Genomic DNA, 26607 nt, shown 5'->3' on the forward strand with positions numbered 1-26607 from the left:
AGTGATGAGTTTTTATGGAGAGAAAATTGGATGCATCTCATGAGGCTACCTTATACAGAATGAGGTAAAGCTCTCTTGAGTGTGAATATCGATTCATCTTTTTAAAGAAAATTTGATTTGACTTTGAAGCAAAAGTTTATCAATTTCAAAATTGTATCTATTCAAATTAGATAAAACTGCCAATTCTTGTGTCAGCTTACCATTATTAACATGAAAATCAAAAAGGAATACTATAAATTGAAAAGAAACTCTAAGCTTATGAATATCAACAAAGTATCCTTCAAATTTTTCTTGTAATATTTGAAATCCTTGTATATAGAACTGGTGATTACTGCTACAATCTGCACATTGATTCATGTTAGAAAAGTGTATAAAATAATCATTTTTATTGATATGAAAATTTTTAATCTTAGCAGAAATTATCACACTTGTCTGGGTAGTTCACAAATAAGCTGTTCCTTTCATTGAATCTTCAAATTTAACTTTATCTTATGCAGTGTGATCTCAGTGAAAAAAGTAGAAATCACATTGCCAGTTTTGTCTTTTATTAGTGAATATTCGGTAAATATTACTACTGTGGACTTATTGTTTGTGTCACTTCCAAATTCAGATGTTGAAACCCTAATCCACAATATGTTGATATTTGGAGGTGGGGCCTTTGTAAGTTAATTAGGTTAAATTAGTTCCTGAGACTGAGGACCTCAAGATGGGATTAATGCCATAATGAAAAGAGCCACATCTCTCTTTCTCTCTCTTGGCCCTGTGAGGACACACGGAGAAGTTGGCTGTCTACAAGCCAGGAAGTAGACTCTAGCCAGACACCAGGTTTACTGGTGCCTTGATCTAGACAAATATTTGTTGTTTAAAGAAAACTTATACATGGATTTTCATAACAGCATTATTCATAATAGCAAAAAGTGGGAAAAATGTTCATCAAGTGAATGAATAGACAAAATGTGATATATGCATATAGTGGAATATTATAGAGCCATATAAAGGAATGCAATACTGAAACATGCTACAAAATAGATGAATCTTGAAAACATTATGCCAAGTGAAAGAAGCCAGTCACAAAATAATGCATATTTTGTAATTCCATTTATATGAAATGTCCAGAATAGGCACATCTATAGAGACAGAGGGTAGATTAGTGGTTGCCAGGGGCTGGGGGGAAGGAGGAATGGGGAGTGACTGCTAATGGGTATAGGGTTTGTTTTTGGCATGATGAAAATGTTCTGGAATTAGCTAGTGGTAATTGTTGCACAACTCTGTGAATATGTTAAAAATCTTTTCACTGTACACATTAAATGAGTGAGTTGTATGGCATGTTAAATATATCTCGGTAACACTGTTTTTAAAATTGCATGATATATCTGCCCTCTTAGAGCAGCTGGCAGCACATCAGTCTCATAAAATTGCATGAGGTGATCTGAAATACAGTACTTCCCCCTTATCTGTGGTTTTGTTTTCTGCAATTTCAGTTACCTGTGCTCAATTGCAGTCTGAAAATACTAAATGGAAAATTCCAGAAATAAACAACTCATAAGTTTTCATTTGTGCTCTGTTTGGAGTAGCATGATAGATCTTGTATCCTCCTGCTCCATCCTAGGATGTGAATCATCCCTTTCTCCAGCGTATTCATGCTGTATATACTACCCACCCATTAGTCACTTAGTAACCATCTAAGTTATCAGATTGACTGTCATGGTATCTCAGTGCTTGTGTTCAAGTAACCCTTATTTTACTTAATAATTGCCCCAAATCTCAAGAGTAGTGATGCTGGCAACTCGGATATTCTCTTACTGTGCCTAGTTTATAAATTAAACTTTATTGTAAGTGTGTGTATAGAAAAAAAATAGTATATATAGCGTTTGATACTATCCCTGGTTTCAGACATTCACTCAGATAATGGAGGAGTACTGTACATCTCACATATTATATAATGAATGATAGATTGAAAAATTATATTGATCAGTCGTGGGAACTGTAGTTTACATTCCATTTAAAAGATACTTGTATAAGATTTAGGGCTTCCCTGGTGGCGCAGTGGTTGAGAATCCGCCTGCCGATGCAGGAGACACGGGTTCGTGCCCTGGTCCGGGAAGATCCCACATGCCGCGCAGCAACTAAGCCCGTGAGCCATGGCCGCTGAGCCTGCGCGTCCGGAGCCTGTGCTCCGCAACGGGAGAGGCCACAACAGTGAGAGGCCCGCATACCGCAAAAAAAAAAAAAAAAAAAAAAAAAAAGATTTAGATAGTGGCATAAATGTGCTGGTATTTAACAATCAGCTTTTTAAAGAAAAAAAAAGCCCTGATTTATAACATTTGTTGATTTCTATGATATAAAGATTCCTGCCATGGCTGATTCCATGGCTCATTCAATGCAGAGTTCAAAAGAGATGCTAACAATTTGCTCTTGTGAGCAAGTATAAGTAGGATTCAGCTCACACTGGAGGATTGTTAGAGAAAATCAAGAGTGAAGTACTATTAAAGAAAAAAGACAAAATGCAGAACTCGTCCAGAGAAAGAAATAAAGTATTTTCTCATATATACATGAAGAAAGAGGGAGAAATATAGGGAGAAATCATAGAGCACATTTCTCAAAATAAATAATATTCTCAAAATAAATACTGCCCTGTCCAGAGCCATGCTTTTTTATTTTTTTAGGATTCAGATGAGAAATCAAATAAAATCCTGTATTTACTGAGCATGCTATGTGTTATATATACGAACAGGGAACTAGAAATGCATTCGACACTTGTCCTATTTCTAAGGAGCTTAAAGTCTAGCAAAAGGGGTGACAAAATAATATAAATGACTGAAGAGGAATTGGAGTGGCATCATAGTATGAGGAGCCTAAGCAAAAGCCACAATTAGGGAAATACAGAGCATGTGTTTTTGTTGTCATTGTTGTTTTTAATGTTTCTTTAAATCAGTTATATATGCACATAGCTTAAGGAGTTAAGTTCTTTAGAACTTGCTACAAAACCAGCATTCTTTACTCCTCTCCTCCTACCATTTCCCGATAGCCAGAGTCAACTACTTTCTACTCTTTTAGATGATTCCTTTGGTATTTACCACCATCCAAATAATGTGGTATATTAATTAGAATTAGATTTTGCTGTGAATAACAAAAAGACACAAAATAGCAGTGGCTTAAACAAGATATTTCAATTCCAGTGCTGGCATGGCCATTCTGCCTTGTGAAGTCCTCAAGAGACTCTAATGCCTTCCATCTTCCATTCTGCCATCCCTATGATGTAGCCCTGGTCCTCAAGGTCCAAAATTATGGCATTTACAGTCCAGGAAGCATGACAGAGATGGGGAGAAAGAAGGGACAAAAAGTGTGTACTAGCTATCTTTTAAAAGAGATTCCCAGAAACTGCCACAAGACACATTCATTTAAATCCCATTGGCTAAAGATTAGTCACATGGTCATACCTAACTACAAGGGAAGATGCAAATGTATTTATATTGTAGGGAGTCATGTGCCCAGCTAAACTTTCAGTTATTATTGGAAGAGGGAGAAAGATATTGGGGAACACCTAGCTATCTCATCTATCTGTTTATATAACTACTTCTTGATTTTTCAGTGTTAGGTATTGTTGATTGATTTTTGACTATGAAATGCAAGGCATTTTTTCTAACACTTTCAAGATCTCTTGGGCTTACCTGGTGGCACAGTGGTTGAGAGTCCGCCTGCCGATGCAGGGAATATGGATTCGTGCCCCGGTCCAGGAAAATCTCACATGCCGCGGAGCGGTTGGGCCCGTGAGCCATGGCCGCTGAGCCTGCGGGTCTGGAGCCTGTGCTCCGCAGTGGGTGGGAGAGGCCACAGCAGTGAGAGGCCTGCGTACAACAACAACAACAACAACAACAAAAATCTCTTTATTGATCCTTTTACCTGCATGCATACTTCTCTTCTTATCCTCACAATATAATTATTCCATAATTTTGGTTAGTTTGATATTCGGTGTTAACATTATTATGACTATGTAAATGCTTTACACATTTGACTTGTATAGTATAATATTATTTTTAGTCCTTTTCTGCATACTATTATATTATTTCCTTGGAGTTCTTTATTTACATAGGTTTTGGTTTTTGTATGTTTGCTTGCTTAATTTTCTAGGTACTTCTACTAATTTATCCTCAAAACCTTCCCCAGTTGTACATACCTCCTTTCAATACATTCATACACATTTGGTAGTGCATCGATTTTATCATCTTAAAGAAATTTTCCTGGAACTTCTGATCTGCTCCAACCTGAATTGGTTACTCTGCACTTGGAGCACAACTGTTACCCTGAGAGTTCCATATTCAATCTGTTTGTTCTTTTGCTATACTTTCAGTAAGATATCTTCAAATTTATCTTCCAACTTTTTTACCGAGTATTTTTCATTTTTGTTCTTATTCAATCTGCCACTGATACTAATAAACTCCATTTGCCATGACAGCAGCTTTCAGGCTCCATGGACTGTTGTAAGGGTTCCTTGAGACCCCATATTGCAGGAGAGAGGACACAGAGACAGAGTATTACTAAAAACATAGTCTTCCAAAATGAAAGATAAGATAACCACAGGGTTCCTCACTAGGATTCTATTTGATATAAAGGAGTTTTAGGCATAACTGAGGTGAAAAAAATGGTCAAAGCCATGGATACTGTGCAGAAATCTTTATCCCCATAGAAAATACTAATATAAAGAAAAAGAAAGAACTATTACCATTTTCTTCTTGCTTATGGCTTGTTAAAATGTCTACTAGAGGAAAGAATAGTGAACTGCTTACTATCTTTTTAATTTTAGTGGTTTTCCAAAATGCAGCATGCCCACAGCAGAAAAAAACTTTGAAAAGGTTATGTGTTGTAATAGGACCTCTTTTGTAATATTAGATAAACTGCAAATGATAATATGTTTGCCACATAAATATATTCCTGAGATTGTGGTAAAAACTATGTAGATGTTTTAAAGTTTAATAGACCTTCTAGTTATTGATCACCAAAATGAACTTTGTCTCAAGATGTCTAGTTAGCCATTACTTGTGGAATAATGTCGAAATTTTAGATTCATGTTTCCTTGTTATATATTATACTTCTAAAAAATTCTAGGAAGCAAATTTGGTATATTTTCCCTTTAATTTCATTGAATATTATGTACATACATTTCTTTAATGTGGAATGTTTTCCCAGGTTCATGCCTATTATTTAGTGACTTATTCATTCATGAAAGGTAAACCAAACACCTATTATGTGCCAGAACTCTTCACGATGCCATGAGAAAAATGCAGTTCTCCTTCAGAATTTGCAATTTAGCATGGTCAAATTTTTTAAAGTCTTTGTGCTTCAGTTAACAGTAAATGGACATAATACAACAGAGGGTTGTTTTGAGATAATGTATGTGGATAATAAGTGTAAAGCACCATAAGTCACCCATAAAAGTTTTTTCCCTCCCCTATCTCTCTGCAATTCAGTTTAATTCCTGTCCTTTCCATCTGTGTTTTCATTGTAGTGGACATATGTAAAAACAAACTCTTGTATGGTCAAATATTTATATAAACAGTACATGTTTGAATGTTTAAAATACATTTTGAAAGACAAGTAAATTTCATGGAAAACAGATGTATGTTTTTACATTTTAGATTATGTTTATTTTCCAAGGATCATGGCTAAATTTGAAATGAGTTTAAATAGAAGAATGCTTTGCACTTATACTGTTTTTAGCTTGTTTTTGCATTAAATATAACCCTCCACCACCAATGTGTATGGAAAACAAATTGTAAACTCTCTATTATATAACACGGAGATTGACTTAAAGCTGGTGGGCATCTTGAGACTGAATAACATACTCTTATTTTATATAAGAAAAGTGTAAATAGATGGGGGTATGGCTCACTGAAGGTCACACAGCTGGTCAGTGATTAGAGGCCAGATCTCTTTATTACCAGTCTACCATTATTTTCATTTCCATTTCACCAGTCTATGCCTTGCCATAAGAATTACTTTGCATATTTCTTAAAAATACAGAATCTTGTTAAAGCTAAAGCCTCTGGCAAGTACTGAAATTGGAATTGATCATTTCCTAAGGTGCAGCATGTTTCTCTCTTACTTAATGTATCACCCTGTACATATTTTTCTACATGAGCTTCTCTGAGGGCAACAGTTATACATGCTTGATGGGGCATATGTCAGAGTGTAAAAAGGAAAAATATACTGATTAACAAGACTCAAAAAGGAAGGTGGGGGGACCTTCAAGATAGTGGAGGAATAAGACGTGGAGATCACCTTCCTTCCCACAAATACATCAAAAATACATCTACATGTGGAACAACTCCAACATAACACCTCCTGAATGCTGGCAGAAGACCTCAGACTTCCCAAAAGGCAAGAAATTCCCCATGTACCTAGGTAGGGCAAAACAAAAGAGGAAAAACAGAGGCAAAAGAATAGAATGGGACCTGCACATCTGACAGGGAGCTGTGAAGGAGGAAAAGTTTCCATACACTAGGAAACCCCTTCAGTGGTGGAGACAGGAGGTTGGCAGGGGGGAGGCTTTGGAGCCATGGAGGAGAGTACAGCAACAGGGGTGCAGAGGGCAAAACAAAGAGATTCCCACACAGAGGATCAGTACTGACCAGCACTCACCAGCCTGAGAGGCTTGTCTGCTCACCCGCCAGGGCAGGTGTGGGCTGGGAGCTGAGGCTCTGGCTTTGGAGGTCAGATCCCAGGCAGAGGACTGTGTGAACACAGACTGACGGGGGCTAGTGCACCACAGCTAGCTGGGAGGGAGTCTGGAAGAAAATCTGGACCTGCCTAAGAGGCAAGAGACAGTTGTTTCAGGGTGCTCGAGGAGAGGAGATTCAGAGCACTGCCTAAATGAGCTCCAGAGATGGGCACGAGCAGCCTATCAGCACAGACACCAAAGACGGCCATAAAATGCTAAGGCTGCTGCTGTAGCCACCAAGAAGCCTGTGTGTGAGCACAGGTCACTATACAAACCTCCCCTCCCAGGAGTCTGTGCAGTCCGCCACTACCAGGGTCCCATGATCCAGGGGCAACTTCCCCAGAAGAACACACGGTGCACCTTAAGCTGTTGCAACATCATGCCAGCCTCTGCCACCACAGGTCCAACCTGCATTCCGTACCCCTGCCTCCTCCCGGGCTGAGCAAGCCAGAGATGCCTAAACACCTGCAACTTTAACACCATCTTGTCTGGGTAAAAAACAGACACCCTCAGGTGACCTACACACAGAGGCAGGGCAAAACCCAAAGCCAAACCTCAGGAGCTGTGCAAACAAAGAAGAGAAAGGGGAATTTCTCCCAGCAGCCTCAGGAACAGTGGATTAAATGTCCATAATCAATTGATGTAGCCTGCATCTGTGGAATATCTGACTACATAACAAATGATCCCAAAATTGAGGTGGTGAATTTTGGAAGAAACTGTAGATTTGGGGTTGGCCTTTTGCATCTAATTTGTTTCTGATTTTAAGTTAATTTTAGTTTAGTATTTAGAGTATATTATCATTGGTAGATTTGTTTATTGATTTGGTTGCCCTCTTACACCTTTATTTTCTCTTATATATAGATTTTGTTTTCCTTTTTCTCTTTTTGTGATGGTGTATGTGTATGCTTCTTTGTGTGATTTGTCTGCATAGCTTTGCTTTTACCATTTGTCCTAGGGTTCTGTCTGTCCATTTGTTGTGTTTCTTTGTTTGATTTTTAGTATAGTTTTTAGCATTTGTTACATTGCTAGTTTGTTTTTTGGATTGGTTGCTCTCTTCGTTTTATCTTTGTTTTTCCTTTTTTATTACCTTATAATATTTTTAAATAAATAATTAGTTTTTATTTTAATAACATTTTAATTTAATTTAATTTTTTTCTTCCTTTCTTTTTTTCTCCCTTTTTTTCTGAGCCTTGTGGCTGACATGGTCTTGGTTCTCCATCCAGGTGTAAGGCCTGTGCCACTGAGGTGGGAGAGCCAATTTCAGGACATTGGTTCAACAGAGACCTCCCATATCCACATACTATGAACTAATGAAAGCTCTCACAGAAATCACCATCTCAAAGCTAAGACCCAGCTCCACTCAACAACCAATAAAATACAGTGTTGGACACCCTATGTAAAACAACTAGCAAAACAGGAATACAAGCCCACCCATTAACAGAGAGGCTGCCTAAAATCATAAAAAGGTCACAGACGCCCCCAAAACAAAACACTGGATGTGGTCCTGCCACAAGCAAGAAAAGATCCAGCCTCATCCACAAGAACAGAGGCATCAATCTCCTCCACAGGAAGCCGACACAAACCACTGAACCAACCTCAACCACTGGGAGCAGACACCAAAAACAATGGGAAATATGAAGCTTCAGTCTGCAAAAAGGAGACCCCAACACAATAAGTTAAGCAAAAGGAGAATACAGAGAAACACACAGCAGATGAAGGAGTAAGGTAAAAATCCATCAGACCAAACAAATGAAGAGGAAATAGGCAGTCTACCTGAAATAGAATTCAGAGTAATGATAGTAAAGATGATAGAAAATCTTAGAAATGGAACAGAGAAAATACAAGAAACATTTAACAAGGAGCTAGAAGAACTAAAGAGCAAACAAACAATGATGAAGAACACAATAAATGGAATTAAAAATTCTTGAGAAGGAATCAATAGCAAAATAACTGAGGCAGAATAACGGATAAGTGAACTGGAAGATGAAATAGTGGAAATAGCTACTGCAGAGTGGAATAAAGAAAGAAAGAATCAAAGGAATTGAGGACAGTCTTAGAGACCTCTGGGACAACATTAAACACACCAACATTTGAATTATAGGGGTCCCAGAAGAAAAAGAGAAAAAGAAAGGGAAAGAGAAAATGTTTGAAGAAATTATAGTAGAAAACTTCCCTAATATGGCAAAGGAAATAGTCAGTCAAGTCCAGGAAGTGAAGACAGTCCTATACAGGATAAATCCAAGGAGAAACACGCCAAGACACATATTAATCAAACTATCAATGGTTAAATACAAAGAAAAAATATTAAAAGCAGCAAGGGAAAAACAACAAATAATATACAAGGGAATCTCCATAAGGTTAACACCTGATCTTTCAGCAGAAATTCTGCAAGCCACAAGGGAGTGGAAGGACATATTTAAAGTGAAGAAAGGGAAAAACCTACAGCCAAGATTACTCTACTCATCAAAGATCTCATTCAGATTCAACAAAGAAACTAAAATCTTGACAAAAAAGCAAAGGTTAAGAGAATTCAGCAGCACCAAACCAGCTTTACAACAAATGCTAAAGTAACTTCTCTAGGCAGGAAACACAAGAGAAGGGAAATACCTACCATAACAACCCAAAACAATTAAGAAAATGGTATATAGGAAGATGAATATCGACAACTACCTTAAATGTAAATGGATTAAATGCTCCAACCAAAAGGTATAGACTGGCTGAATGGATACAAAAGCAAGACCCATATATATGCTGTCTACAAGAGACTTACTTCAGACCCAGGGACACATACAGACTGAAAGTGAGGGTATGGAAAAAGATATTCCATGCAAATGGAAATCAAAAGAGAGCTGGAATAGCAATTCTCATATTAGACAAAATAGACTTTAAAATAAAGACTATTACAAGAGACAAAGAAGGACACTACATAATGATGAAGGGGTCAATCCAAGAAGAAGATATAACAATTGTAAATATTTATGCACCCAATGTGCGAGGACCTCAATACCTAGGGCAAATACTAGCAACCATAAAACAGGAAATCAGCAGTAACACAATCATAGTAGGGGACTTTAACATCCCATTTTAACCAATGAACAGATCATCCAAAATGAAGATATATAAGGAAACACAAGCTTTAAATGATACATTAAAAAAGAAGGGAGAAGGATAAGCTGTGACAAAGTGAGAGTGGCAGGGACATATACACACTACCAAATGTAAATTAGATAGCTAGTGGTAAGCTGCTGCATAGCACAGGGAGATCCCCTCTGTGCTTTGTGACCACCTAGAGGGGTGGGATAGGGAGGGTGGGAGGGAGGGTGACGCAAGAGGGAAGAGATATGGGAACATATGTATATGTATAACTGATTCACTTTGTTGTAAAGGAGAAACTAACACACTATTGTAAAACAGTTATACTCCAATAAAGATGTTAAAAAAAAGATGGTCCTAATTGATATTTATAGGACATTCCATCCAAAAACAACTGAGTGCACTTTCTCCTCAAGTGTTCATGGAACATTTTCCAGGTAGATCATATCTTGGGTCTCAAATCAATCCTTGATAAATTTAAGAAAATTGAAATCATTCCAAGTATGTTTTCTGACCACAACACATTGAGACTAGATATCAATTACAGGGAAAAATCTGTAAAAAATACAAACATATAAAGGCTAAACAATACACTACTAAACAAACAAGAGGTCACTAAAGATATCAAAGAGGAAATCAAAAAATCCCTAGAAACAAATGACAGTGAAAACAGCGACCCAAAACCTATGGGATGCAGCAAAATTAGTGCTAAGAGGGAAGTTCATAGCAATACATCTTACCTACAGAAGCAAGAAAAATCTCAAATAAACAACCTAAACTTACACCTAAAGCAATGAGAGAAAGAACAAAAAAATCCGAAAGTTAGCAGAAGGAAAGGAATCATAAAGATCAGGTCAGAAACAAATGATAAAGAAATGAAAGAAACGAGAGCAAAGATCAATGAAACTAAAAGCTAGTTCCTTGAGAAGATAAACAAGATTGATAAACCATTAGCAATACTCATCAAGAAAGAAAGGGAGAAGACTCAAATCAGTAGAATTAGAAATGAAAAAGGAGAAGAAACAACTGACTCTCTAGAACTACAAATTATCAAGATTTGGAAGCAAGGTGGCAGAGTAGAAGGACGTGCTCTCACTCCCTCTTGCAAGAACACCAGAATCACAACTAACTTCTGAACAATCATCAACAGGAAGACACTAGAACACACCACAAAAGATATCCCTCATCCAAAGACAAAGGAGAAGCCACAATGAGATGGCAGGGGGGCGCAATTACAATAAACTCAAATCCCATAGCTGCTGGGTGGGTGACTCATAAACTGGAGAACACTTACACCACAGAAGTCCACCCACTGGAGTGAAGGTACTGAGCACAATGTCAGGCTTCCCAACCTGGGGATCCAGCAACAGAAGGAGGATTTCCTAGAAAATCATACTTTGAAGTCTAGTGGGATTTGATTGCAGGACTCTGACAGGATTGGGAGAAACAGAGACTCGACTCTTGAAGGACACACATGAAGTAGTGTGTGCATCGGGATTCAGGGGAAGGAGCAGTGACCCCAGGGGAGACTGAACCAGACCTATCAGCTAGTGTTGGAGGGTCTCCTGCAGCGGCATTGGGTGGCTGTGGCTCACCATGAGGACAAAGACACTGGCAGCAGAAGTTCTAGAAAGTATTCCTTGGCAGGAGCCCTCCCAGAGTCCACCATTGGTCCCACCAAAGAGCCCAGGTAGGCTCTGGTGTTGTGTTGCCTCAGTCCAAACAACCAACAGGGAGGGAAACCAGCCCCACCCATCAGCAGTCAAGCAGATTAAAGTTTTACTGAGCTCTGCCCACCAGAGCAACAGCCAGGTCTACCCACCACAGGTCCCTCCCATCCGGGAACTTGCACAAGCCTCTTAGATAGCCTCATCCACCAGAGGGCAGATAGCAGAAGCAAGAAGAACTACAATCCTGCAGCCTGTGGAAAAAAATCACATTAACTGAAAGATAGAAAAGATGAAAAGGCAGAGGGCTATGTACCAGATGAAGGAAAAAGACAAAACCCCAGAAAAACAACAAAATGAAGTGGAGATAGGCAACCATCCAGAAAATGATTTCAGAATAAGAGATAGGCAACCATCCAGAAAATGATTTCAGAATAACGATAGTGAAGATGATCCAGGACCTCAGAAAATGAATGGAGGCAAAGATCGAGAAGATGCAAGAATTTTTTTTTAACATCTTTATTGGAGTATAACTGTTTTACAATAGTGTGTTAGTTTTTCCTTTACAACAAAGTGAATCAGTTATACATATACTTATGTTCCCATATCTCTTCCCTCTTGTGTCACACTCTCTCCCACCCTCCCTATCCCACCCCTCTAGGTGGTCACAAAGCACAGAGTTGATCTCCCTGTGCTATGCGGCAGCTTCTCACTAGCTATCTAATTTACATTTGGTAGTGTATATATGTCCCTGCCACTCTCTCACTTCGTCACAGCTTACCCTTCCCCCTCCCCTTATCCTCAAGTCCATGCTCTAGTAGGTCTGTGTTTTATTCCCATCCTACCACTAATCTCTTCATGACATTTTTTTCTTAGAGTCCATATATATGTGTTAGCATATGGTATTTGTTTTTCTCCTTCTGACTTATTTCACTTTTTTATAAAGACCTAGAAGAATTAAAGAACAAACAAACAAAGATGAACAATACAATAGATGAAATGAAAACTGCACTAAAATGAATCAATAGCAGAAAAACTAAGGCAGAAGAATGGATAAGTGACCTGGAAGACAGAATGGTAGAATTCACTGCTGCAGAACAGAAAAAGAAAAAAAAAAATGAAGACAGCCAAGAGACCTCTGGGACAACATTAAATGCAACAACATTCACATTATAGGGGTCCCAGAAGGAGAAGAGAGAGAGAAAGGACTCAAAAAAATATTGAAGAGATTACAGTCAAAAACTTCCCCAACATGGGAAAGAAAACAGCCATCCAACTCCAAGAAGCACAGAGAGTCCCACACAGGATAAACCCAAGGAGAAACATGCTGAGACAAATAGGAATCAAATTGGAAAAAATTAAAGACAAAGAAAAATTATTGAAAGCAGTAAGGGCAAAATGACAAGGGAACTCCCATAAGGTTAGCAGTTGCTTTCTCAGCAGAAACTGTACAAGCCAGAAGGGAGGGGTATGATATACTTAAAGTGATGAAAGGGAAGAACCTACAACCAAGATTACTCTACCCAGCAAGGATCTCATTCAGATTCGATGGAGAAATCCAAAACTTTACAGACAAGAAAAAGCTAAGAGAATTCAGCAGAACCAAACCATCTCTACAACAAATGCTGAAGGAACTACTCTAAGTGGGGAACACAAGAGAAGAAAAAGACCTACAAAAACAAACCCAAAACAAATAAGAAAATGGCCATAGGAACATACATATCAATAATTACCTTAAACATGAATGGATAATATGCTCCAACCAAAAGACACAGGCTGGCTGAATGGACAGAAAAACAAGACCCATCTATATGCTGTCTACAAGAGACCCACTTCAAACCTAATGACACATACAAACTGAAACTGAGGGGATGGAAAAAGATATTCCATACAAATGGAAATCAAAAGAAAGATGGAGTGGCAATACTCATATCAGAAACAAAAGACTTTAAAATAAAGAATGTTACAAGAGACAAGGAAGGACACTACATAATGATCAAGGGATCAATCCAAGAAAAAGATGTAACAATTATAAATATATATGCACCCAACATAGGAGCACCTCAATACATGAGGCAGCTGCTAACAGCTATAAAAGAGGAAATCGACAGTAGCACAATAATAGTGGGGGACTTTAACACCCCACTTACACAAATGAACAGATCATCCAAAATGAAAATAAATAAGGAAACAGAAGCTTTAAAAGACACAATAGACAAGATAGATTTAATTGATATTTATAGGACATTCCATCCAAAAACAACAGATTACACTTCGTTCTCAAGTGCACATGGAACATTCTTCAGGATAGATCAAATCCTGGGTCACAAATCAAGCCTCAGTAAATTTCAGAAAATTGAAATCATATCAAGTGTCTTTTCTGACCACAATGCTATGAGATTAGAAATGAATTACAGGGAAAAAGCATAAAAAAAAAACAAACACGTGGAGGCTAAACAATACGTTACTAAATAACAAAGAGACAATTGAAGAAATCAAAGAGGAAATCAAAAAATACCTAGAGACAAAAGGCAATGAAAAACAGATGATCCAAAACCTATGGGACACAACAAAAGCAGTTCTAAGAGGGAAGTTATAGCTATACAAACCTGCCTCAAGTAACAAGAAAAATCTCAAATAAACAATCTAATGTAACACCTAAATGAAGTAGAGAAAGAAGAACAAAGAATAACAAACGTTAGCAGAATGAAACAAATCATAAAGATCAGAGCAGAAATAAATGAAATAGAAACAAAGAAAACATTAGCAGAGATCAATAAATCTAAAAGCTGGTTCTTTGATAAGTTAAACCAAATTGATAAACCATTAGGCAGTCTAATCAATAAAAAGAGAGAGAGGACTCAAATCAATAAAATTAAAAATGAGAACGGAGAAGTTATAACAGACACCACAGAAATACAAAGCATTCTAAGAGACTACTACAAGCAACTCTATGCCAATAAGATGGAAAAGCTGGAAGAAATGGACAAATTCTTAGAAAGGTATACCCTTCCAAGACTGAACCAGGAAGAAACAGAAAATATGAACAGAGAAATCACAAGTAATGAAATTGAAGCTGTGATGAAAAATCTTCCAGCAAACAAAAGTCCAGGACCAGATGGCTTCACAGGTGCATTCTGTAAAATATTTAGGGATGAGCTAGCACCCATCCTTCCCAAACTCTTCCAAATATTGTAGAGGAAGGAACACTCCAAAACTCATTTTATGAGGCCACAATCACCCTGATACCAAAACAAGAAAAATATAATTTTAAAAAAATACAGACCAATATCACTGATGAATATAGATGGAAAAATCCTGAGCAAAATACTAGCAAACAGAATCCAACAACATGTTAAAAGGATCATACACCATGATCAAATGAGATTTATCCCAGGAATGCAATGATTCTTCAATATACAGAAGTCAATCAATGTGATACACCATATTAACAAACTGAAGAATAAAAACCATATGATCTTCTCAATAGATACAGAAAAAGCTTTTGACAAAATTCAACACCCATTTATGATAAAAAAAAAGAAAACTCTCCAGAAAGTGGGCATAGAGGGAACCTACTTCAACATAATAAAGGCCACAAATGACAAACCCACAACAAACAACATTCTCAATGGTGAAAAACTGAAAGCATTTCCTCTAAGATCAGGAAAAAGACAAGGATGTCCACTCTCACCACTATTATTCAACATAGTTTTATAAGTCCTAGCCATGGCAATCAGACAAGGACAAGAAATAAAAGGAATACAAATTGGAAAAGAAGAAGTAAAGCTGTCACTGTATGCAGATGACATGATACTATACATAGAGCATCCTAAAGATGCCACCAGAAACTTACTAGAGCTAATCCATGAATTTGGTAATGTTGCAGGATACAAAATTAATGCACAGAAATATCTTGAATTCGTATAAATTAATGATGAAAAATCTGAAAGAGAAATTACTGAGACACTCTCATTTACCATTGCAACAAAAAGAAAAAAATACCTAGGTAAAAACCTACCTAGGGAGACAAAAGACCTGTATGCAGAAAACTATAAGACACTGATGAAAGATATTAAAGATGATACCAACAGATGGAGAGATATCCCATGTTCTTGGATTGGAAGAATCAATATTGTGAAAATGACTATACTACCCAAAGCAATCTACAGATTCAATGCCATCCCTATCAAATAACCAAAGGCATATTTTACAGAATTAGAACAAAAAATCTGAAAATTTGTGTGGAGACACAAAAGACCTCAAATAGCCAAAGCACGCTTGAGGGAAAAAAGCAGAGCTGGATGAATCAGATTTCCTGACTTCAGACTATACTACAAAGCTACAGTAATCAAGACAATATGGTACTGGCACAAAAACAGAAATATAGATCAACGGAACAAAATAGAAAGCCCAGAGATAAACCCATGCAGTTATGGTCAACTAATGACAAAGGAGGCAAGGATATACAATGGAGAAAAGACAGTCTCTTCAATAAATGGTGCTGGGAAAACTGGACAACTACATGTAAAAGAATGAAATTAGAACACTCCTTAACACCATACACAAACATAAACTCAAAATGGATTAAAGACATAAATGTAAGAACAGACACTATAAAACTCTTAGAGGAAAACATAGGCAGAACACTCTTTGACATAAATCACAGCAATGACTTTTTTGATCCACCTCCTAGAGTAAGGGAAAAAAATAAAATAAACAAATGGGACCTAATGAAACTTCAAAGCTTTTGCACAGCAAGGAAACCATAAACAAGATTAAAAGACAACCCCCAGAATGGGAGAAAATATTTGCAAATGAATCAATGGAATAAGGATTAATATCCAAAATATATAAACAGCTCATGAAGCTCAATATTTAAAAAACAAACAACCCGATCAGTAAATGGGCAGAAGACCTAAATAGACATTTCTCCAAAGAAGACATACAGATGTCCAAGAAGCACATGAAAAGCTCCTCAACATCACTAATTACTAGAAAACTGCAAATCAAAACTAAAACGAGGTATCACCTCACATCAGTTAGAATGGGCATCATCAGAAAGTTTACGAACAACAAATTTTGCAGAGGGTGTGGAGAAAAGGGAACCCTGTTGCCCTGTTGGTGGGAATGTAAATTGATACAGCCACTATGGAGAACAGTATGGAGGTACCTTGAAAAATTAAAATTGGATTACCATATGATCCAGCAATCCCACTACTGGGCATATACCCAGAGAAAACCATAATTCAAAAAGACACATGCATCCCAATGTTCATTGCAGCACTATTTACAATAGCCAGGTCATGGAAGCAACCTAAATGCCCATCGACAGATGAGTGGATAAAGAAGATGTGGTACATATATACAATGGAATATTACTCAGCCATAAAAAGAAATGAAATTGGGTTATTTGTTGAGATATGGATGGATCTAGAGACTGTCATACAGAGTGAAGTAATTCATCAAGAGAAAAAAAAAATCACATATTAACGCATATATATGGAACCTAGAAAAATGGTATGGACGAACCACTTTGCCGGGCAGAAACTGAGACACAGATGTAGAGAAGAAACCTATGAACACTAATGGGGGAAGCAGCATGGCGGGGGTGGTGGTGCGGGGGTGGTGGTGAATTGGGCAACTGGGTTTGACATGTACACCTTAATGTGTATATAACTGATGACTAATAAGAACCTGCTGTATAAAAAATAAATAAAAGTCAAAATTTCAAAAAAAAAACAAAAAAGAAATACAAAGGATCCTGACAGATTTCTACAAGCAACTATATGCCAATAAAATGGACAACCTGGAAAAATTGGACAAATTCTTATTAAAGCACAACCTTCTGAGACTGAACCAGGAAGAAATAGAAAATATAAACAGGCCAATCACAAGCACTGAAATTGAAAAAATTATTAAAAATCTTCAAACAAACAAAAGCCCAGAACCAGATGGCTTCACAGATGAATTCTATAAAACATTTAGAAAAGAGCTAACAGCTATCCTTCCCAAACTCTTCCAAGATATAGCATAGGGAGAAACACTCACAAACACATTCTATGAGGCCACCATCACCCTGATGCCAAAACCAGAAAAAGACCTCACAAAAAAAAGAAAATTACAAGCCAATATCACTGATGAACAGAGATGCACAAATCCTCAACTAATTACTAGCAAACAGAATCCAACAGCACATTAAAGGGATCACACACCATGATCAAGTGGGATTTATCCCAGGGATGCAAGGACTCTTCAATATACACAAGTCAATCAATGTGATACACCACATTGATAAACTGTAAAAACCATATGATCATTTCAATAGATGTAGAAAAAGCTTTCGACAAAACTCAACACCCATTTATGATAAAAACCCTCCAGAAAGTAGGCGTAGAGGAACTTACCTCAACATAATAAAAGCCCCATATATGACAAACCCACAGCCAGCATCATTCTTAATGGTGAAAAACTGAAACCATTTCCACGAAGATGAGGAAGAAGACACTCTCACTACTATTAATCAACATAGATTTCAGAGTTTAAGCCACTGCAATCAGAGAAGAAAAAGAAATAAAAGTAATCCAAATCGGAAAAGAAGAAGTAAAGCTGTCACTGTTTGCAGATGACATGACACTATAACTAGAGAATCCTAAAGATGCTATCAGAAAATTACTAGAGCTAATCAATGAATTTGATAATGTAGCAGGATACAAAATTAATGCACAGAAATCTCTTGCATTTCTATATACTAATGATGAAAAATCTGAAAGAGAAGTTAAAGAAACACTCCCATTTATCATGACAACCAAAAGAATAAAATACTTAGGAATAAACCAGAAGATGGAGAAAAAAGACCTGTATGCAGAAAATATGACACTGATGACAGAAATTAAAGATTATTGAAACAAATGGAGAGATACACCATGTTCTTGGATTCGAACAATCAATATTGTGAAAATGATTCTAGTACCCAAAGCAATCTACAAATTCAGTGCAATCCCTTTCAAACTACCAATGGCATTGTCACAGAACTAGAACAAAAAATTTCAGAATTTGTATGGAAACACAAAAGATCCCAAATAGCCAAAACAATCTTGAGAAAGAAAAATGGAGCTGGAGGAATCAGGCTCCTAGACTTCAGACTATATTACAAAGCTGCAGTAATCAAGACAGTATGGAACTGGCACAAAAACAAAAATATAGATCAATGGAACAGAATAGAAAGCCCAGATATAAACCCACACACCTGTGGTCACCTTATGTTTGATAAAGGAGGCAAGAATATTCAATGGGGAAAAGACAGACCTTCAATAAGTGGTGCTGGGAAACATTGACAGCTACATGTAAAAAATTGAAATTAGAACACTCCCTAACACCATACACAAAAATAAACTCAAAATGGATTAAAGACCTAAATGTAAGAACAGACACTATCAAATTCTTAGCAGAAAACATAGGCAAAACACTCTATGACATAAATCACAGCAATATCCTTTTTGACCCACCTCCTAGAGAAATGGAAATAAAAGTGAAAATAACCAAATGGGACCTAATGAAACTTAAAAGCTTTTGCACAGCAAATGAAACTATAAAGAAGACAAAAAGACAACCCTCAGAATGGGAGAAAATATTTGCAAACAAAGCAACTGACAAAGGATTAATCTCCAAAATATACAAGCAGCTCATGCAGCTCAATATCAAAAGAACAAAAAACCCAATCCAAAAATGGGCAGAAGACCTAAATAGACATTTCTCCAAGGAAGATATACAGATTGCCAACAAACACATGAAAGGATGCTCAACATCACTAATCATTAGAGAAATGCAAATCAAAGCTAAAATGAGATATCACCTCACAACAGTCAGAATGGCCATAGTTAAAATATCTACAAGCAATAAATTCTGGAGAGGGTGTGGAGAAAAGCGAACCCTCTTACATTGTTGGTGGGACTATAAATTGATACAGCCACTATTGAGAACAGTATGGAGGTTCCTTAAAAAACTAAAAATAGAGCTACAATATGACCCAGCAATCCCACTGCTGGTCATATACCCTGAGAAACCATAATTCAAAAAGAGTCATGTACCACAATGTTCATTGCAGCACTATTTACAATAATCAGGACATGGAAGCAACCTAAGTGTCCATCAACAGATGAATGGATAAAGAAGATGTGGCACATATATACAATGGAATATTATGCAGCCACATAAAGAAAGGAAATTGAATTTTTTGCAGTGAGGTGGATGGACCTAGAGACTGTCATACAGAGTGAAGTCAGTCAGAAAGAGAAAAACAAATACCTTATGCTAACACATATTTATGGAATCTAAAAAAAGGTCTGAAGAACCTAGGTTCAGACACGAATAAATACACAGATGTAGAGAATCGACTTGAAGACACAGGGAGTGGGAAATGTAAGCTGGGCCAAAGTGAGAGAGTGGCTTGGACATATATACACTACCAAATGTAAAATAGGTAGCTAGTGGGAAGCAGCTGCATGGCACAGGGAGATCAGCTCAGTGCTTTGTGCCCACCAAGAGGGGTGGGATAGGGAGGTTGGGAGGGAGACCCAAGAGGGAGGAGAAATTGGGATATATGTACATGTATAACTGATTTACTTTGTTATACATCAGAAACTAACACACCATTGTAAAGCAATTATACTCCAATAAATATGTTAAAAAAATATACAGATCACCCCATCCCAGGCCTACTAATCAGGATTTTCAGGGAAGGACCTTGGAATCTATATATTTCCTTTCCCCCAGTAATTCTGATGATAGACACATTTTAAAAAGATTTCACTTCACTACAGTATGTCATTGTGGCTAAATATTCTAGTTGGTTCTTTCTCTCCATAATAATTGGTCAAATTTTATGATTTGTATTTTTCTTGTATATTTGTTTATTGTATATACATCTTCTGGATTGTAAATTCAAGCTCCACAAGGGTATATATCAGGCCTGCTTGTTCACTACTCTATCCCCAGCACTAGAACAGTGCTTGGTATGTACTTGATGTTCAGTAATACTTGTGGAATGAAAGAATGAATTTTTTGTACTATTTTAAAGGTTACACTCCATTTACAGTTATTACAAAACACTGGCTATATTCCCTGTGTTATACAGTACGTCCTAGTAGCCTGTCTTTCACCCAACTGTTTGTACCTCCCACTGCCCCATCTCCATATTGCCCTTCCCCTCCCCACCACTGGTAATCATTAGTTTCTTCTTTGTATCTGTGAGTCTGCTTCTTTTTTGTTATAGTCACTAATTTGTTGTAGTTTTTAGATTCCATATATAAGTGATAACATACATATCTGTCTTTCTCAGTCTGACTTATTTCACTTAGCATAATGCCCTCCAAGTCCATCCATGTTGCTGCAAATTGCAAAATTTTTGTTCTTTTTATGGCTGAGTAGTATTGCAGTGTGTGTGTGTGTGTGTGTGTGTGTGTGTGTGTGTGTGTGTTTGTGTGTGTGTGTGTGTACCACATCTTCTTCATCCATTCATCTGTTGATGGACACTTAGGTTTCTTCCTTATCTTGGCAATTGTAAATAATCCTGCTAAGAACATTGGAGTGCATGTATTTTTTTTTTTTTTTTTTTTTTTTTTTTCCGTATGCGAGCCTCTCACTGTTGTGGCCTCTCCCATTGCGGAGCACAGGCTGCGGACGCGCAGGCTCAGCGGCTATGGCTCACGGGCCCAGCCGCTCCGCGGCATGTGGGATCTTCCCGGACCAGGGCATGAACCCGTGTCTCCTGCATTGGCAGGCGGATTCTCAACCACTGCACCACCAGGGAAGCCCCATGTATTTTTTGAATTAGTGTTTTTATTATTATTTTTTTTGGATATGTACAAGAGTAGAATTTCTGTGTCATATGGTAGTTCTATTTTTAGTTTTTGGAGAAACCTCTATACTGTTTTTCATAGTGGTTGCATCAATTTACATTCCCACCAACACTGTAAGACGGTTTCCTTTGAACGAATGAATGTTTAACAGAAAGGTGTTCCCTCTATTTATAGCACACAGAATACAAATATATAATAATATACATTTAAACTAATGTCAGTTTGGAATATTGGGTTTTTTTATTATTTTAATAGAAATGTACTTAGAAGCTTATAGGGCCTGAGAGTCCTCATTTTAAATAGCCAATATATTTGAGCTGTCAATACATAGGAGTTATGGTTATAGAAGATACTTATTCTATAAATGGTTATAGAAGATACTTATTCTATAAATTTATGAGCAACTCTGGAGGGATAAAGTTTATCCAGGAGACTAAAGATTTGGAAACCAATTACCTCAATTTCCAGTTTCCTCAGTTAAGGAATCTGAGTCCCAGAGTGATAAAATAACTTGGCCATGGGTCATATAAAATGGTTGAAAAACTGTATTATACAAAATTAGGGATATTTATGTTGAAACAAAGAAATAAATACTTGAATTCCCTGGTGGTCTAGTGATTAGAATTTGGTGCTTTCACTGCTGTGGCCTGTGTTCAATCCCTGGTCGAGGAACTGAGATTCTGCAAGCCACATGGCACAGCCAAAAATAAGAATAAATACTCTTTATATAATTGATAGCTGGAATGTAGAAGAGGCTATTTGGAGTAAGGTGGATCCAGAGTGAAAAACTGGAACTAATGCCTAGAATTAATAAGACAATAGATACTGATTCAGTTTTAGGAAGAACATTTTTGGAAAAAAAGAAAAACAAAGCTATCCAAAAACTGGACTGAGGAACCTTGCAAAGTATTATGTTCCATATTCCTGAAATTTTCAAGCAAACACTGAATAGCCATCCACCTATAATGCTGAAGAAGGAACTTTTACCTTAAATGGAAGTTTAGACTAGTTGGCTTCTACGATCCCTTCCATCATCTATGATTCTTTGAAAATGTAATAAACCCATTATGTTTGTATACTGAATTATTTTCCTGGTGGCTTCCAGTTTTGAGAAATATCCAGAGGAACTATGTCAGCCCTAGTATGTAATAAATTCCCATATAGTCCCAATGTTCACATATTATTTTACCTTTATCATTATACAGTATATAATCACTCATTTCTCCCAAGAAGGGTGAAAAAAGAAGTTGAAAATCAATGGACATTGGTTTCTGTTTTCTTTTCTCTTCCCAAGCCTTTATGACACAAAGGAAGCCAAACACATCCTAAGAAAACTGGTATCATTCTTCTTCTGCCCACACCATCATTTTCCCAAGCATCTGTGTCTAAGATTATTGTGAAAAAGAAGCATCAGTATTTGATAAACATCAGTATTCAAAGACAGGAAATAGAGAAAGTACATGACAATTTAATGGAACTTTAGTAAGAAGTTGAAATTCTTTACTTTTTCTGAAGTCTAGTAGCTTATTCTCAATGAGACCATACACTGGGAAATTGAAATGGAACTATACTCTTTAAAATAGTGTTTCTCCTATGGGACAATTTAGCAAAGCTAGGAAAATTAATATCCATAACTATTTTCCTTTTCTACCAGGTAATTTTCACCTGGGAGCCTACAAAGCAATCCATGTGTTTCAGGTTTCACATTTAGCATTGAATGCTAAATACATCAAAGGTACTACATATCCTGAATTTGAAGAGAAAATGCCCTCCAAAAAATTATAAAGAAGAATTAATCTTCTTGGACTAACTGAATAATTCTTCTGTTTTGCCCTGCATTTTTTTTGCAAAATCCTACCACGTAAAAGTTAACTTTATTCATGTTTTTTATTTACATTAGAGAATATCTAGGGTGGCTTTGTATTTAAGTGGACCTTGTTGTATAGAAGCAATTCTACTTGGTATACAAAGAAAGGGTACCATAATCAAATTTAGATCTGAAATTATGAAATGCTATTGAATGACTTTCTACACTAAAAGAGAATACACAGGTTTTAAGAATTCTTCTTCCACTTTGTAGATTGGTGTGGCAATTCTACTTTGTAGAGTCATATGGCAAAATTATAAAGGTTACAAACTCTAATCATATAAAATGAGCTTTTTGAAAAATTCATGAGAAACTTGAGAATAAAATTGGTTTTAGACTGTGGCTTCCAAAAAATGTTGGAGTAGACATAATTTTCCCTATCCTTCCCACTAAATACAACTAAAATCCCTGGACATTATATATAAAACAAATATAAGAAGACTGTGAATGGTGGAAAGAACTTACATCTGCTAGGGCCACAGGACCTAAGGAATAACATAAAAATATATACATTCATTTATTTATAGTTAACCATTTTTTAATTGAAGTATAGTTAGTTTACAATGTTGTGTTAGTTTCAGGTGTACAGCAAAGTGATTCAGTTACATGTATATACACATATATGTATATATATACTCTGTTTCAGATTCTTTTCCGTTATAGGTTATTACAAGATATTGAATATAGTACCCTGTGCTATACAATAGATCCTTGTTTGTTATCTATTTTATATATAATAGTGTATATATGTTAATCCCAAACTCCTAATTTACCTCTTCCCCCACCCCACTAGCCCCTTTGGTAATAAGTTTGTTTTCTATGTCTGTGAGTCTTATTTCTGTTTTGTAAATAAGTTCATTTGTATCTTTTTTTAGATTCCACATATAAGTGATATCATATGATATTTGTCTTTCTCTGTCTGACTTCACTTAATACGATAGTCTCTAGGCCCATCTGTGTTGCTGAAAATGGCATTATTTCATTCTTTTTTATGGCTGAGTAATATTCCATTGTATGTATATACCACATGTTTATTCATTCATCTGTCAATGGACATTTAGGTTGCCCTATAACTATTAAGGAAATTGAATTCAAAAAAATCTCTCCAAAAAAGAATCTACAAGCACCCCAAACCTACAGCTAACATCATACTTTAATGGTGAAAAGTAGAATGCTTTCCCTCTGAGACCAGAAACAAGATGTCCACTCTAACCACCTTTATTCAATATAGTAGTAGAAGTTCTAACCAGCACAATAAATTGAGAAAAGGAAATAAAAGATACACATGATTAGCTGTGTAGAAAATCCTAAAGAACCTACAAAAAACTCTTACAACTAATAAGTGAATTCACCAAAGTCTCTGGATACAAGGTCATCATATAAAAATCAATTGCATGTCTATATAGTAAAAATGATGAAGTGAGAGAGTGGCATGGACATATATACACTACCAAATGTAAAATAGATAGCTAGTGGGAAGCAGCCACATAGCACAGGGAGATCAGCTCGGTGCTTTGTGACCACCTAGAAGGGTGGGATAGGGAGGGTGGGAGGGAGGGAGACGCAAGAGGGAAGAGATATGGGAACATATGTATATGTATAACTGATTCACTTTGTTGTAAAGTAGAAACTAACACACCATTGTAAAACAGTTATACTCCAATAAAGGTGTTTAAAAAAAAGAAATTGAAATTTAAGATATTAATAAATTATTTGCAATCACTCAAAAAATCAAATACTTACATGTAACTCTAACAAAACATGTACAGGACTTGTATGCTGAAAACTACAAAACACTGATGAAAGAAATAAAAGAAATTCTAAATAAATGGAGAGACATTCTGTGTTCATGTACTGGAAGACTCGACATGGTAAAAATGTAAATTCCCCCCAAATTGATATTCCGGTTTAACATAATTCCTATAAAATTCCAGCAAGATTGTTTGTTGATGTAGACAAGATAATTCTAAAATTCACATGGAAAGGAAATATGCTAGTATAGCTAAAACAGTTCTTGACAAAAAGAATAAAGTGGAAGAAATCCATCTACCCAATTTTGAGACTTATTATATAACTACAGTAACCAAGACTGTGGTATTGGCAGGGTGAAAAGATGTATAGATCATTGGAACAGAATGGAGAGCCCAGAAATAGTCCTGCACAACCATGGCCAACTTAGTTGATTTTTGACAAAGGTGCAAAAGCAATTCAATGGAGGAAGTCTTTTCAAGAAATGGTGCTGGAACAATTGGATATCTATAGGTAAACATAAATTAACCTTGATGTAAATCTCACACCTTATACAAGTGAATTCATAATGGATCAGTGATTTAAATGTAAAAAATAAAATTATAAAAATTTTAGATAACATAGGAGAAAATCTTTGTGGCCTAGGGCTTGGTGAAGAATTCTTAGGAATAGGACTAAAAGCATAATCCATAAAAGAAAAAAGCAGTAGCTTGGACTTCATCGAAATTTAAAAAAAAAACTTTTGTGCTGCAAAAGACCAGGATGATGAAAATACAAGCTACAGATGAGGAAAATATATTTGCAAATCACATATCTGACAAAGAACTCATATCTGCTACAGAATGGGAGAACATTTTGCAAAACCACATATCTGACAAAAATTCATATCTATAATATACAAAGTACTTTCAAAACTTAATATTAAAGAAAAACAACAATTACAAAATGGACAGGAGACATGAAAAGACATTTCACTGATATATGGGTGGCAAAAAGCACATGAAATTATTTTCAACATCACTAGCCATTGGGGAAATTAAATTAAGAACTTAATGATCTATTGCTACATGCACCAATGAGAACAGCTAAAAAAAAAGAATTACTTATAATACGAAGTCCTGGAAAGAATGCCAAGAAACTGGATCTCTCATACATTGCTGGTAGAAATATAAAATGGCACAACTTTTATGGAAACAATTTGGCAGTTTCTTTTAAAATTAAACATATAATTACCATTTGACCCAGCAGTTGCATTCTTGGGCATTTATCTTAGAGAAATGAAAACTTACATCAGCCCAAAAACCTGTACTTGACTGTTCATAGAAGCTTTTTAGCTGTGTATAATAGCCAAAAATTAGAAACAACCCAAGTGTCCTCCAACAAGTGAAGGGTTAAAAAAACATTGCAAAGAAACAGAAACAAAATGGTACATAAGTATCATGGAAGACTACTTAGCAATAAAAATGAATGGACTATTGATATATGTGACATTAATAAATTTCCAGGAAATTAAGCTGAATGAGAAAATCCAAAGTTTTGAAATTTTTGAAGTCACATGCTGTATGACTCCGTTTATATAACATTCTCAAAATGACACAATTACGGATGTGGAAAACAGATTGGTGGTTGCCAGGGGTTGAAGATGGTGGTAGG

The 26607-nt window shown here is 36.4% G+C and overlaps 1 protein-coding gene across 3 annotated transcripts in view; it reads left to right on the forward strand.

Moving 5' to 3' along the window:
• HDX (highly divergent homeobox) overlaps positions 1-26607 on the forward strand; it is a 161604-nt gene that overhangs the window by 105355 nt on the left and 29642 nt on the right. The gene's annotated exons all lie outside the window — the stretch shown is intronic.

Source organism: Kogia breviceps, chromosome X (assembly GCF_026419965.1).
Source record: "Kogia breviceps isolate mKogBre1 chromosome X, mKogBre1 haplotype 1, whole genome shotgun sequence".
Classification (NCBI taxonomy): Eukaryota; Metazoa; Chordata; class Mammalia; order Artiodactyla; family Physeteridae; genus Kogia; species Kogia breviceps.